Below are 15,210 nucleotides of genomic sequence, written 5' to 3'. Positions count from 1 at the left end.
CTCCTCATATCTGTTCAGAAACTAGACAAAAGTTAAACAAGTACAAACCACAGACTGTCTGTGTCATGGCGAATACAGTCGCTGGTTTATTTATGTCTGTAGGCCGTTGTTGTGAGTGTGGACGGAGCAGCTACAACGTTAGCTTAGCCTGATCGATCCGATCTCCATTCAGAAAACAAGCAGTTTAAAGTCTGCAGACTTGTCAAAGCATTAATTCATGGTTTTTACTAACCGGTATCAGTATGTTGTTACTTCGGCATCATTTTGAAACGTGTAGTACAATTAAATCACGGTCAAATATGTTCATTCTGTTGTAGTTCTCTCTGACCATGCAGCAGTCGAGAGTGTTTACGTCACAAGTTTAGCATATTCAGCCCGGTTGTTGGCCCGGTAAGAACCTCGATTTTGGAGGGTCAGAAAAAAGGTGAAAAAGTAGCCCTGAGCCGGAACTACCCCTAGTGGAAAAGCAAAAAAAAAAGCGGGCCTGATTTAAAACGTGCTACATGCTGCAGTGGAAATGCGCCATTGAGATCTGCTTAAACACATCAAAGCAGAACATGCAGCAATTTCCCTACTTAAAGTCTTAGTAGTATAGAGCGAGTTCCAAAAAAGATAGGTCCCACTTTCCCATAATAAATCAATAGCATTTTCTTGTTATTCCGAGTTCATTTCGAATTATGCAGATGAAAATAACCTATAAATAAACTTCCTGTTACATATCTATTGTTGGTGAAAAGAACTAGAATATGTGAACAATCTAGGCAAATGTATGTTTCAATGATTGATGTTGTTGAGTCATATTGACTAAGCAACTCTACTTTTACCCTGAAGAGTTTTAAAGTATAAGAGTAGAAAATGTGTAAGCAAAATATGAATGAAATGCTGACATGTCACCAGTTTGAATCTTAAGGCGTATGCTACTAAGAATGAAATCAAAGATTTTGAACCTAAATAGACTGTAAAAAGTGTTTTTGTTTCAATGAAATATCACTAACTTGAAAGGAGTGGAATAGGATTTCGTTTTCTTGTAGTTCAGCTTCAGAAGCACACTTGAAAGCGACATACTTATTGAATGTAATGATTAATAGTTTATCTGACAGCAGGAAACATAAAACTGTCTGAAGCATATCTAAACCAGAGTCATTATCTAAGGCATTTTTATAACATCCCTATTCAAGTACCGTTAACCATAAAATCTTAATTCTCTTATTTTCTGTGCTGTATGACTTGAGACTGTTGGCTGTTCGACCTCAAAGCTATACTGATCTATTTAAGAGATTGTTAATAGACTTTGTCCAACCAAAATGTTTTGTTCTTGGTTACTGGCAGATATTTATTTGAGATCAGACTGACATGTCTCAGATTGATCTCTGTAACTAACAGCTTCATCAGTGCATCTCTATATAATTATAAATCCCACGGGATGTCTATATTCATTTCATATTAGTCCTCCTTATCTTCCTTCCCTCTCTTCCCAGTAAACAGACAGCTAGTTGTCCTTGGAGAGTTGGGAACTACCCTGCAGGGGAAAAGGCAGAAAAAGATGCACCGTACCATTGATACAACTCCGTATCACACCATTATCTCAGCATTCCTATGCCCTGAGCTGGAACGTGCTCATACTCTCAGACGACGCCTCCAATGTTTTTTTATTGGAGATCAGGGTCACACTGAAGTGGCAGATGTTCCCATTTGCTCACCCAAGTAGAATGACCAGCTCATTCAGGCGCCTCCTTCCTCTCCTCCTTCCTCTCCTCCTTCCTCTCCTCCTTCCATATCGAGTGACATCCAGCCTGAAGGCTATTGTAGACGTTTAAGGAAGCACGGAGCAGAGAGCAAAGGGAGACAGGGCATAATAATAAAGTTGAGGTGGATTCCTGAAGGGCCGAAGAGAGCCTCCATTGAAAGCCACCTGTTGATTCAGTTCCAGATGACCCTACTGGGTTCGCTGGTATCAGATGGGATGGAAGGAGGGAGGAAATGGACAAGGAGTGTGTGAATATGAGCTTTTACATGCAGGGGTTTATCAGTGCACGCCTTCATGCCTTTCAGGTCAAAACTAGAGGCCAAAATTAGCATCCCGGTCTCTTTCCCACTCCCCCAGTCTGTCTGACTTCAGGCTTTCTTACAATGCAAACCCGATCCATAGCACTCTTAGACGTGCATTAGAAAATTACACCAAGGGGTCCTGACCAAGCAGCCGCGTATAACTACTTGGTAATGAGATTGGTTGAAATTAGAAAAAAATAAACATCAACATTTTGCACCCTGCTTTTTAAAATCATATTTTAGCATTTGATCCAAAAGATCAGAAAGTGAATTCATGTTATATGACTATTGTTTTCCCGTCTTCATCTTTTGAGGCGTTCCACAGGGTTCTATTTTAGACCTGTTTTAATTTCCCTCAAACATGCTTTCCTTGGCCAGCCGTCCATCTGTTTTCTCTGCTGCATATTTGTCTTGGAGACTCGAGCTCCTCCTTAAGGAATCTCAAGGTGTTTCTTGATCAGATGGATAAAATATGTTCTAGTTCTAGTCTCCATCTACGTTGATGTGTCTGGATGAGCAATGCCAGAGGGAGATATCTAGGAAGGCACACTGATAAATGCCCAAACCACTTCAAATGGTTTCTATTGACAGGAAAGTGTTCTAGTTCAAAGCCAGCCTCAGATCTCAGGTTCTAATTTTGTACGCTTGTAACCCCGATGCCATTCTTTCGGTAATTAACCAAAGCTCATTATAATGAGGGAGGGTTGGATTGTAAATCAAATGGAAATTTGAGAGATGTCAACCTTCCTCTTCCTCTCACCCTTCCTTGGTCACATTGTCTACAAATTAACACAACATATAGTTAAGAAATTCCTCGAATGATTGATCTGCAGAGGGAGTTTCATGTTACAGCAATAACAAAGTAAAGATAAATAAATAACTAAGATAAGAGTTGATCCCACACAGTTAATTTTACACTTCCAATTAAACCCCAGCAAATCGTTATGTTTTGACAGTCTGTGTGAGCCCATTTTCAACTGCAGGGTGCACATCAGAGACTGACAGCTCAATTACTAAATCTAAAATTGCTTCTCCCAGTCCAGCTGACTAAGTATAATCTGCAGTTGACTTGCCTTAAATGGTGCCTCAGATGTTGAATCTGTGGTAGGTCATTTTAAAGATCAACAGTAAAATAAACACTTGTCGTTTCCGTTACCCTCCTCCCTCCACACTCTCTGCCAGTATCAATTAGCAACAGGTTGATTGACAACCTAGAACAGAGTGTTCATGCTTCACTTGGTCCTTCTTGGTCAGATGCCCAAAACGTACTTTGTAGGCAAACATACGACTCTGCCAAGATTCTGACATATTCAACTACTTATTTATGGTCACCAAATATGGGAATTACGTCTGCTAAGCTTAGACAAAATATAAACTTGTAAAAACTGCCTGCTAGAACTCTTTAGCTATAACGCTCAGGCTATATGTCAAGGATGATTCATGCATTTTCATGCATCGTTTCCTTTCCTTCTGATCAAGTCTTGCCTGATTTACACATCTCTGTCATGGCTGCAGTTAATCTCTACTACTGTTAAGACTCTCTTTATTATTATATCCCCATTATCTCACAGTTGTAGCTGTCATCAGTGCTTTGTCCTGGTTATGTGAGAGCAGCACCCACCCACAGTAGGCCGTGATGTCATATGAGCAGCACCTGTCCCGGTGGTAGGAGCCCACCGCCCCACGGTGGTGTGTGGGCTGCTGAGGTAGGCATGTGTGGCATGTCTAGCTCTGGCTCCAAGGAACGAAGGCCTGTTATGCCAATGAAAGTGTTGGGACAGCTGTGTGTGTGTGTGTGTGTGTGTGTGTGTGTGTGTGTGTGTGTGTGTGTGTGTGTGTGTGTGTGTGTGTGTGTGTGTGTGCGTGTGTGTGTGTGTGTGTGTGTGTGTGTGTGTGTGTGTGTGTGTGTGTGTGTGTGTGTGTGTGTGTGTGTGTCTGTGTGTGTGTCCTTACATGCTGATATTGAAGTTGGCTTCATGTGTAGTAGAGGGGCTTAATCTACTTCATGTCTATGGGATTATTTTAAGATAATTGTTTAGACATAATTGTTAATGGAACTGAAGGGCGGGGGGGGGGGGGGGGTTATAGTGAATGGGAGATACAATATCAGAAATGGACACCAGCTTTGAACACATTTCAGCCCATTATATGGCCGTTATCAGTGGTTATCAGCCTCATAGATATGGGTTAGAAGGGGCCTAGTCAATCTACTTGTAAATGCAGATTATCATCTACTCATATAGTTGTTTTGGCACCTAAACATAACAGAATGTGATAGCTAACTAAACTGCAAACTTTTCATAATGTTGGATAAGCACTCTTTTCACTTACTGAAGCTCATTCATGGCCCTGATAATGTTGCAAAGGGTGCATCTGATCAAAATACGGAGTTACGAATACACACCTAGCATAAATGATACATTTCGAAAATGTCTCCAATACTCTCTTACTAAAGCTAGAGCTAAAATCAGCGGAATTGTAAAGCAAGCCCGAAGGCACAATACTAAACCAAACAGAAGCTGCCTTATTTGATGACTTATAGCCAGCAGCAATCACATTTGAGTTGCAGAACTAGCTGTAGAAATAGTAGCAGTAGTAGAAGTAGAATGAGTAGTAGTTGTTGTACTTTCTTTCAGTGAAGAGTACTTTTGTCCCATTGTGTAGATAATGTTTTAGTCCTACTTTGCATCTAGCAACATTTATAAATGTATCCTTTGGTAATGCAAAGTAGTCCTTTCCTTTTGTTTTCTTAAGAAATGTAATACGTGTTATATAATTAAGTTTTAATTTAGTCCGAAAAAGTACATGACATTACATTTCACTTGTTAGATGCTTTTACACAAAGCGACTTACATGCACTCAATAGTTTGGGCAATCCCCACAGTGTCTTGCCCAGGGACATGCTGACTGCAGTGGGGATTGAACCAGTGCTCCCCTAATCCGAAGATCAGCGCACAGCCTCCTCCAAAAAGTAGTTAACTAGTACCCACACCTGGGCGTGTCAATGAGAATGCCAAAGTAGTCAAAAATAAAACAAGTTGCGGTTGCAAATCAGATGATATTGCAAGACGAGGCATGTCTGTGTGTGGGCAGATGTCAAATGCCAGCACAAGAGATGATATCACTTTACTTCCTTGTTTACAGAGAAACTATGGTGGTGCCATGCAACTGCTATCTGCCAAAAAGCTGTAAAACTTCCAGTCTTTTAACCTTTGCCACCATAAACACACCTAAAATGACCTTCCAGATGGCAAATTACTATGAACAGTACACACATGTTCACTTTCACTTGCAGCGCTGTCAAAAGAGGTTTTTGACATTGCAGTGTTTAGACAGCCTTCCAGCAGCTGTTACATCCATAGATTCAAGTGTGGGAATGCAGGGTGTGTGTGCATGCTTGCATGTTTGTGCACGTACAGTGCAGGCGTGGGCATTCATGTACCTGCTTGCATTTTTGCCATTTAAGAGTCACACTGGACACAGGCACAGAGGTAGCTTCTAGTCCTGGTGCTGTGGTGAAGGTGGTCCATTTTATGGCGCTTTTCCATTGCAGCACGTAGCACGTTTTTTTTTTGCTTTTCCACTAGGGGTAGTTCCGGCTCAGGGCTACTTTTTCACCTTTTTTCTGGCCCTCCAAAATCGAGGTTCTTACCGGGCCAACAACCGGGCTGAATATGCAAAACTAGTGACGTAAACACTCTCGACTGCTAAATGGTCAGAGAGAATCGCTGGCAAGGGGGCTACAACTACAACAAAATGAACATATTTGACTGTGATTTAATTGTAATACACGTCTCAAAATGATGCCGAAGTAACAACATACTGATACCGGTCTGCAGACAGACGGCAGGCGAAAAACCTTTTAAAATGTTTGTTTTCTGAATGGAGATCGGATCGATCAGGCTAAGCTAACGTTGTAGCTGCTCCGACCGTCCACACTCACAACAACAGCCTACAGACATAAATAAACCAGCGACTGTTAGACAAACAAATTAGAAGGAAACAAATATGACAACAAATACAGATTTCAGTATTCTGAGGCTCTGAGACCCATTTCTTTTCCTCGCGGATGGCAAAAAAACTCAGACATTATGCAATTTAAAATAAAAGGGATAGGGTTAGGCTTAGGGTAAGATATTGAGTGAGAAAATGTTTTTATGAACCACACAGCTTCTGGTATTCCAAGACCCGACCGGACAAAAAGACGTGGTGCAGGCACGAAACATACTACCAATAGAAATACATTGCTTTTAAAATCGTACACGAAAAAAGCCTGTTCTTGCTTGTTGTTTCTCTTTCAACAAACACCAAATACCACAACTCAAGTTTGTTTTTGCACCTGTGAGGCGGTTGAATTTTACCTGCTAGCACATGGGCGTAAAACGGGATTAATAGAGAAAATAAGTTTAGCAATGACTATGAATTTGAGGTGCATATTTTTGTTTCTGTACCTCTCGCCCACACATGTTCAAAGGGGATTGTACCAATTGTGTTATTACCAACACAGTCTCCAATACCTCATTCACACCAACGGTGTTTCAGGGCCGGTTCGGAGCTGGAGCTTGAAAAGCACTGGGTTTTCCTGTTCACACCGCAGCGGAGCAGCCTATAGCTTCATTTCGAGCACCAAAAAATTGTCCGGCAAGAGCAAAAGCACCACATACGTCAGTCACGCTTACGTCGAGGCGGGGGCAGGGGCGGGATCAACTCCTGAACAACAACAAAAAGCCAGCGTTTTATCCAGTTTGTACACAACGATGGAGAAACGTAACAAGCAGCAGTGGTCCACTGAAGAGACCAGCTATCTACTGGGAATCTGGTCTTCCGAAGAGGTACAGAGGAAGCTGGAGCACAATCGGCCATTGTTGTTGTTGTCGGTGTCAGCTGTGAGGGGTTTGGCTTTATGAAGCAGGCACGCAAACGGTTACGTCATGACGCAAACGATGACGCAATGACGCAGCACCAGTCAGACTCTGGGCAGTGTGAAAAGAGCCGGAGCTAAACCGAAAAACCGGTTCTATCTAAAAACCTAATCTAAAAAACTAAATGTTTGTTCTATTTTGTGGCATATATTTGACAAAAAATCTTAGGGATTATTACTTTTAGTCTTACTCCATGTGAAAAACGTTTTCTTACATCGTATTCCTGGGAATAGGTTTCAATAGTGAGAGATGTTCTGGAGGCAGCATCTGCTAACCATTAGTGGGCCATTACTGCACCTTAAGGCAGCTCTGACTTCAGCTTTTGGCTCCGGAGGAGGCTGCTTGATTTGCCCAGATGTAATTCTGGTATCAGGTACGATCTTCCATTAGATCCTTTACCTCTCACAAAACGAAAGCCCACCTAAAAAAAACAATATAAGTGTATGTGTCCGCTATAGAATCATTTCACTGATTTACATTAGTAAAGCTTTTTACCACATTTTCTTTACCATAGAACTTCAGTATTCCTATGTATAAGCACAACTGTAATAAGTTGCAGATTCGAGTTGGAAGTGGTTTTTTTGGGATCAGCCTGAATTAAATATACCGTTGTAGTGCCGTGAAAAGAGAGTCGGAGGTGGTGTATTAAGAATGGAGTTCCAATCTTTATTATCTATTAATATCAGAGAGGCTAACACATGAACTGCTCTGCCTGATGAGCTAGCAGGAATAGCAGCTAAAGCTACAGGTGTTCCCCACTAAAGGGTCCGTGTGGCAACACAATAAACAAGGTGAATTATGGTCCCACATGGTGTCACCACACAAGCCCCCCCAGAATTCACACATAAACAAAATCAGCATGGCGGGGAGGAACGACACGCCGACCCCCACGACTCCTGAGCACGGGAGTCGGAAAAGTGACTTCCGCCTGCCTGTGCGGCCCCCGGAAGGGGAGGGACCGGAACAACAGGTCTTAAATCCGTGACAGGGGTCGAGGCCGGGGGCGGCCCCGTCGCGGAGGTCGAGCCAGCACCACCGGCTGGTCCAAGTCCAGGTGAGTAGCCTTCACCCGGTCCACCGAGACGTGCTCGGCCTTGCCACCCAGGTCGACCACCAGGTGCTTGTCCCCGTGCTCCAAGACACGGAAAGGCCTATCGTAAGGGGGCTGCAGGGGGCCTCTGTGCGCATTGTGCCGGATGAACACGTGCACCGCCGAGCGGAGCTCTGCGGGAACCTGGAACAACTGAGTACCGTGCTGAGTAGTAGGGATCGGAGCAAAGGCCTCAGCGGCGTCCTGCAGGAAAGCCCGCTGGCCCGACGCCGACCAGGGAGCCGATGCGATAGGGAGGAAATCCCCTGGAACTCTCAACGGCTGCCCGTAGACCATCTCAGCCGTAGAGCACTGCAGGTCTTCTTTAGGCGCAGTCCTCAGGCCCAGCATCACCCAGGGCAGCTTGTCGACCCAATTCCCATCCGTAAGGCCGGCTTTGAGGGCCGCCTTCATGGAGCGATGGAAGCGCTCGCAGAGGCCGTTAGCCTGAGGGTGGTAAGCGGTAGTCCTGTGCAGCTTAACCCCCAAACCGCCTGCCACGGCGTTCCAGAGTTCGGACGTAAACTGAGAGCCCCTGTCTGAGGAAATGTCCGACGGGGTGCCAAAACGACACACCCACGTTGCAATGAAGGCCCGGGCAACGTCCGCGGCCGACGTCGAAACGAGCGGGACTGCCTCCGGTGAGGAGGTAGGAAAAACCCTGAGAGGAGGGCAATGGACCAACCAGGTCGATGTTGACGTGGTCAAACCTCCTCTCAGGCACCAGGAAACGCTCCAAAGGGGCCTTCGTGTGGCGGTGCGCCTTCGTGTGGCGGTGCGCCTTCGTGTGGCGGTGCGCCTTAATGCCTTCAGAGCCTGGACGCCGGGGTCTGTGACCTGGTCCGCTGCCATGCGAGTATAGTCCAGTCCCAACTGGACGGCTCCGATGACGACTCTGGAGAGGCAATCTGAAACCAGGTTCGACTTGCCAGCCACGTGCTTAATGTCTGTGGTGAACTCAGAGATGTAGGAAAGCTGCCGCTGCTGACGTGCCGACCAAGGCTCCGCCACTGTAGACATGGCGAAAGTGAGTGGCTTGTGGTCGAAAAACGCCGTAAACTCCCGGCCTTCCAGCATGAAACGGAAGTGCCGCACGTCCAAATAAAGACCCAGGAGCTCACGGTCAAAAGCGCTGTACCTCCGTTCTCTGTGCGTCAGCTGGCGGCTGAAAAAGGCGAGCGGCTGCCAAGCGCTCTCAACCCACTGCTCGTGCACCGCGCCGACCGCGTAGTCCGACGCGTCCATGGTGATGGAGATGGGAGCCGTAGATGATGGGTGTGCCAGCAAAGCCGCCTGAGCCAACGCGGTCTTGACCTCAGCAAAAGCGAAGTCCGCCTCTGCGGCCCGGGCGATGAAACGGTGAAGGTCACCATCCCCAGAAACTCACGGAGCGACTGGGCTGTGAGCGGGCGAGGAAAAGCCGCAACAGCCTCCACCTTCGCCCGCAGAGGTGCCGCACCGCCCTTGGTGACGTGGTGCCCCAGGAAATCAATGTCAGACACCCCGAACTGGCACTTTGCAGGATTGATGATTAATCCGTGTTCGTTGAGCCGCGTGAAAAGGGCTCGGAGGAGGGACAGGTGCTCCTGCACTGAAGCGCTGGCGACGAGTATGTCGTCGAGGTAGACAAACACAAACGGCAGGTCCCGCAGCACCGAATCCATCAGGCGCTGGAACGTCTGAGCGGCATTCTTGAGTCCAAAAGGCATCCGCAGGAACTCAAAAAGTCCAAAAGGCGTTATCACTGCTGTCTTGGGAATGTTCAATGTGGTGGTATCCACGCACCTTGGAAAACACCCCCGTACCGGCCAGATGCGCCGAAAAGTCCTGAATATGCGGCACCGGATAGCGGTCAGGCGTAGTGGCGTCGTTGAGTCGGCGGTAATCCCCGCACAGGCGGAACCCGCCATTCGGTTTGGGGACGACGTGTAGTGGGGAAGCCCAAGGACTGTCGGAGCGGCGGACAATGCCCAGGCGCTCCATGGTTCCGAACTCCGCCCTCGCTACAGCCAGCTTAGAAGGGTTCAACCGCCGGGCCCTGGCGTAGACAGCAGGCCCCTCGGTAGTGACGTGGTGCTCCACGCCATGCTTAGTGGTAAGCGCAGAGAAGGTGGGCAGCGACAGGTCTGGAAACTCGGCCAACAGTCTGAGAAACGTGTCTGCCCCCGACAGCTTGCCCGACAGCCCGTCATACGCTGCGCTGCCAAGTGTGCACACGAGGGAAGAAAACGTTAAGGCATCAACCAAATGCCTATTCTTAACGTCCACTAAGAGTCCATGAGCACACAAAAAATCCGCTCCGAGGAGGGGAAAAGAAATGTCCGCTGTCACAAAATCCCAGCTGAAACGCTGTCCTCCGATGCACAAACACATAGGCCTTACGCCGTACGTGCGAATTGGACCGCTGTTAGCCGTCGTCAATCACGGTCCGTGTCCACACCGGGTAACATCTTCACTCGACGCTGGAACTACGCTCCGTTGAGCGCCTGTGTCATAGAGAAACAGGCTCCCCGAAACGCTGTCGCTGACGAAGAGGAGCCTGCACGTGCCGCCGACGCTCAGGGCCACTACCGAGCGCCGGCCCCTCCGTTTCCCGGGGTTTGTGGCTGCACGGAGCGATACATTTCTTCGCCATTGTCCCGAAACGTGCGTGGTAAAAGCACTCTCCGCTCGATACAGCCGTGTCCTGCCTCCGCCACGCTTTCTTGACTGCAGATGGGCCACTGAGCGTCGCGGCTAACGTCTCTGCACCGGGCTGTTGTGTAGCCAGGAAAAAACGATCCGCTTCCTCAGCCAAGGCACGGGGCTCCGTGACAGGCGTGTTGGCCAGCGCCGTCTGGACCCGGGGAGGCAAGTGATGCAGGAAAATCTCCGTGAATAAAATCCGGGGATCTGCCCCCCCTAGCAGATTTAGCATTTTCTCCATTAGCTGGGATGCTGTCTCCTAGGCCTTGAATGTCAAGTATCTGGCGGGCCCTCTCCTTAGCAGATAAGCTAAATGTCTTAAGGAGAAGGGCCTTAATCGCCTCATATTTGCCATGGTGTGGGGGGGCTGCGATAAATCCCACCAACCTAGACGACGTGGAGCTCCCCAGCGCTGCTACCACATGGTAGTATTTCAGGTCCCCGTCACGGACCTGTCGGCAGGCGAAGTGTGCCTCCATGTGTGCGAACCATGCCTCCGCGGCGTGCTCCCAGAATTCCGGCAGCTTTATGAAAACATCGCGCTCAGCCATGTTCGTTAATTTTCCGGAAACTTTCTCGGAAAAGTCAGGGTCACCAGTGTAGCGCCAGGAAAAGAGAGTCGGAGGCGGTGTATTAAGAATGGAGTTCCAATCTTTATTATCCATTAATATCAGAGAGGTTAACACATGAACTGCTCTGCCTGATGAGCTAGCAGGAAAATCAGCTAAAGCTACAGGTGTTCCCCACTAAAGGGTCCGTGTGGCAACACAATAAGCAAGGTGAATTATGGTCACACATGGTGTCACCACACCGTACACTTAAGCTTATATTGTTATTTTAGGTGGCCATTTGTTTTAGGTGTCCCTACTCCTGCCTGTTTCTCCACTTGGGATGTGCTGACTACCATCTACTGTAAATAATATATAGTATATATAGTTAGTATATATACTGACTATGGACAAGGTCCTCATGCAACCCCACTTCATACTATCTGAACTATCCCTTTAAAGGTAGATATTTAACATTAATTTGGAAATGGATTAAATCTTGGAAATAAGAACATATTTCTCTAAGAATGCAAAATAGCTGACTAATATATTCTGGTGAGACCAGGTTGGACTAATAATATTGTCACAGTGTTCCAGTTGAAACTTGAAAAGGCCCAGAGTCTCTCACCACCACATAAATCTATGAGAAACTTGACTTTGGTTACTGCTCTAATCTCTGGTGAGACCACATCTTTTTCATAAATCAAAACTTGGTTGCGGTTTGAGGGCAGCAGTGATATTATTGTAAAAAGCTTATAGTTTGTTAGTGCTCTGGATGCTTAACAGAGGAGAAACTGAAAAAAAACCTGCAAAGCAAGAACAGCTGTCCAACAAACACAAACAAAGTTGCGAAGGAAAAGGACACTGCGGAGGAATCCAAGCTGTCCTTGTTTTAATGCCTTCCTTTGTGTTTTATCTCTTCCTTAAATTCTACTTTCGTATTTTCCAGTCTTAAAAAATTCCAACCGCATCATTTTCTCTGAGCGCTGTGCAGGCGGAGCATGCTGAACAATCAACACATCCTGACTGGCATAATGGCTCTTTGTGCTCCCCCACCCCGCCCCTGGAAACCTATTCCAGAGTGAGTCAGGCACATGCAAACTATTTTCTAACCTACACCCGCCTCAATTGACCTGTGTCTAGTTTTTCCAGCCGAGAACCCAGAAGTAAAATCTCAAGTCTCTCACAGTCATTCACACTGGCTGACAGATTGGGTTATGGAGGCGGAGGGTGGTTAGACTCCAGAATAGATGGAGGGTGAAAAAATGGAGGACTACACACAAGCCTGTCTTTTATTATCCTTGAAAAGTGAAAGAACCACAAATCAACTTCACATCTCCCTGGAGCCAGATCACGACCCAAACCCTGTTGCTCGGAAAAGAAGACATGCAACAAGAAACGGACAAAGTCCCACTGTTATATATCAACCAGAGCGATCTAAAGAAGCCATGCTCATACAAAAAAAGGCTTATTTAACATGACTACTGTGCATGTGTGTACATACTGTAGGAGGTAATGTATTTGGTTTGGTTTTTGTGTTCGATTGTCATTTTGTCAGCAGGATTACAGAAAAAATATGGTCCTAATTTTCATGGTCAAGAAAGACTTTCTTAACGGATCAGAATCAATGGGCGAATATATGCATTTTTTTCACTTAAAGGAAAGGTCCTTTCAGTTTTAAAATGCATTTGCGTGGCATCATGGACATACAAAATAAATTCTGTACTGGGTAAAAATCCTGTTTTTCATGCAACTCCTCTGATTAGTCTAGTTGCGTGTGCATAGAGTCCTATTGTCCTATGATGAGTACACCAAAGTTTTATGTTAGAAATGTATAGTAGGGGTCAATTTCCACAATTAGCATAAGTTGCGTAATTTGCATGAATTACCATTATAGCCTATGAAGATGGCTTGGCCGATTTGGACCATTTTGGAGTGATCTTGGGGGTTATTGAGTGAATTTACGATCAAAAATGGCAAAAAAATGAAAATACCAAGTTATCTTTTAACTATTGTTAGGCTATAATGCCATTCTTTTTAATTAACACAAGGTACGCATCCAGCAGTTGCCATGTGCTGCGGACCACTACTATACATTTTTAACATAAAACGTTGGTGTACTCAACATTTCCGGGTTCACTCAGCTGGCAACTAGATGGCTAGTTGGTGGCAATGCGCAAAAACAACAAATATGAATGTATCCACTATTATTTTAAAACCATCTTTGGCATTGCATACTTCAAAAAAGTCAACACAGAAATTCTGCTCCCATTCCATTCCTGTATTACAGCCACAACATCTTTTACCAAGGCTCTAAAGAATCTACGAGAGAGCAAACCAAGCTAATTAGCATGTTAGCACACTTGATTGACTTAATTTGTTTGCAACTGAACACTAACAAACTCCATCATAGTTAGTTTAGACTATCTGGTTGAATAAGTTAAATAAACTGTTCAAAACTACTAAAAAGAAATCAGAATAAAAAATAAACCAGTCATCATTTTATTTCATATTTCACTTGAACTTTCTAACACAACTGGGCTTAGTTTACCGTGTTACTGGTTAAAGGTTTGGCTGTAAGAAATGATTAAAAGTATAATGTATTACGTTTGCTAACGTGCTAATAGCTTGACTGCATCTTGTAGACTGGTATATTATAGTCTGTGGCTGAACTAAAGCATCCCCAAAGGACTTGAATTTCAAGGTGCTTCAACATTTGGCTCCTATTTACATGAATGTAAACAAAGTGATAAGAAAAACTCATATTAAATTAGTTCTGTCTAACAGAAATGCAGATGTTTTATGAAACGAAAAGAACCAATGGAGACAGAATATGAAAGCTCACACATAACATTATCAGATGCTGCTAAGAAACTAATCTATGCTATCAGAGGAAGGTTTTGTTTTTATTATGTTTGAGTCACCATGGTGAGGCCATATCGCTGCACTATAACCCGTCCACACCTTACTTGTACCGTGACCCCATCAGTCACTTGATCTTTTTTTAATGCTTGTCTTTTGTAAAGTGGAGTGATTATATCATTGCGTTTCATTCAATGTTGTTTACCTGACGCTAACCTTTCATATTGAGCCTGGAGAAGGGTATTATAAGTCAGCTTGTGTTGTATTGTTTGAATGACAACTTCTTTACAGGGTTACAAAATGTATTGAAAGGTAAATAGCATTAAATAGCATTAATCCGTGGGAAGTGCCTAATAAAAAAATGCTATGTTTGATAGAGACAGTGTGTATTTACCTACATGAACGTTGTATGTTCTCCCTGTCAGCAATGCCCTGATCCAACAGTAAAACATACAGTATCTTATCCGACTCATTCCACACTTTCTTTACAGTTTATGTTCATATTAAAGCATTCATAGCCAGGCTCCTGGCAATGTTTATCTCTCAAATATACTCTGATAACTTATTTTACCGTTATCAAACAGCCATGTTAGCACAATCAACATTAGCGCTAATGCTGTCTTTGGGACTGCTGAGGCCAGTGGAAAAAAAATTATCTCACAAATGCCTTTGTTTAGGGAGAGGACACTTTAGGAGTTTGGTCTGTTAAGATTTAGATACATACATATTTAGGTTTTGGAGTGATCATGGCAAGCATAAAGCATGACAATGAACAGGCAGTATATTAAGGACATTTCAGCTTAGTTGTAAAGGGGAGATCAGGTACAAAACTGGGAGATCAGGCAAAAGAAGTCTAAGAAGTCCAAACAGGGGAAGGCAGAATAATCAGACATCAAAAGAGGCAGATCAGATAGACTCACGATACGTCCACACAGCAGCTTTAGACGAATCTTCCACCGCTTCTCTGCCCATTGACTTTGAATGGGGATGACGTCACTTTGCCTCGCTTTTCGCCGAACTGCATTGTGGGGGAGCGAAGCGAAGATTTCCAGGA

Source organism: Pseudochaenichthys georgianus, chromosome 7, assembly GCF_902827115.2.
Source record: "Pseudochaenichthys georgianus chromosome 7, fPseGeo1.2, whole genome shotgun sequence".
Classification (NCBI taxonomy): domain Eukaryota; kingdom Metazoa; phylum Chordata; class Actinopteri; order Perciformes; family Channichthyidae; genus Pseudochaenichthys; species Pseudochaenichthys georgianus.
Note: the sequence above shows the minus strand (reverse complement) of the source record.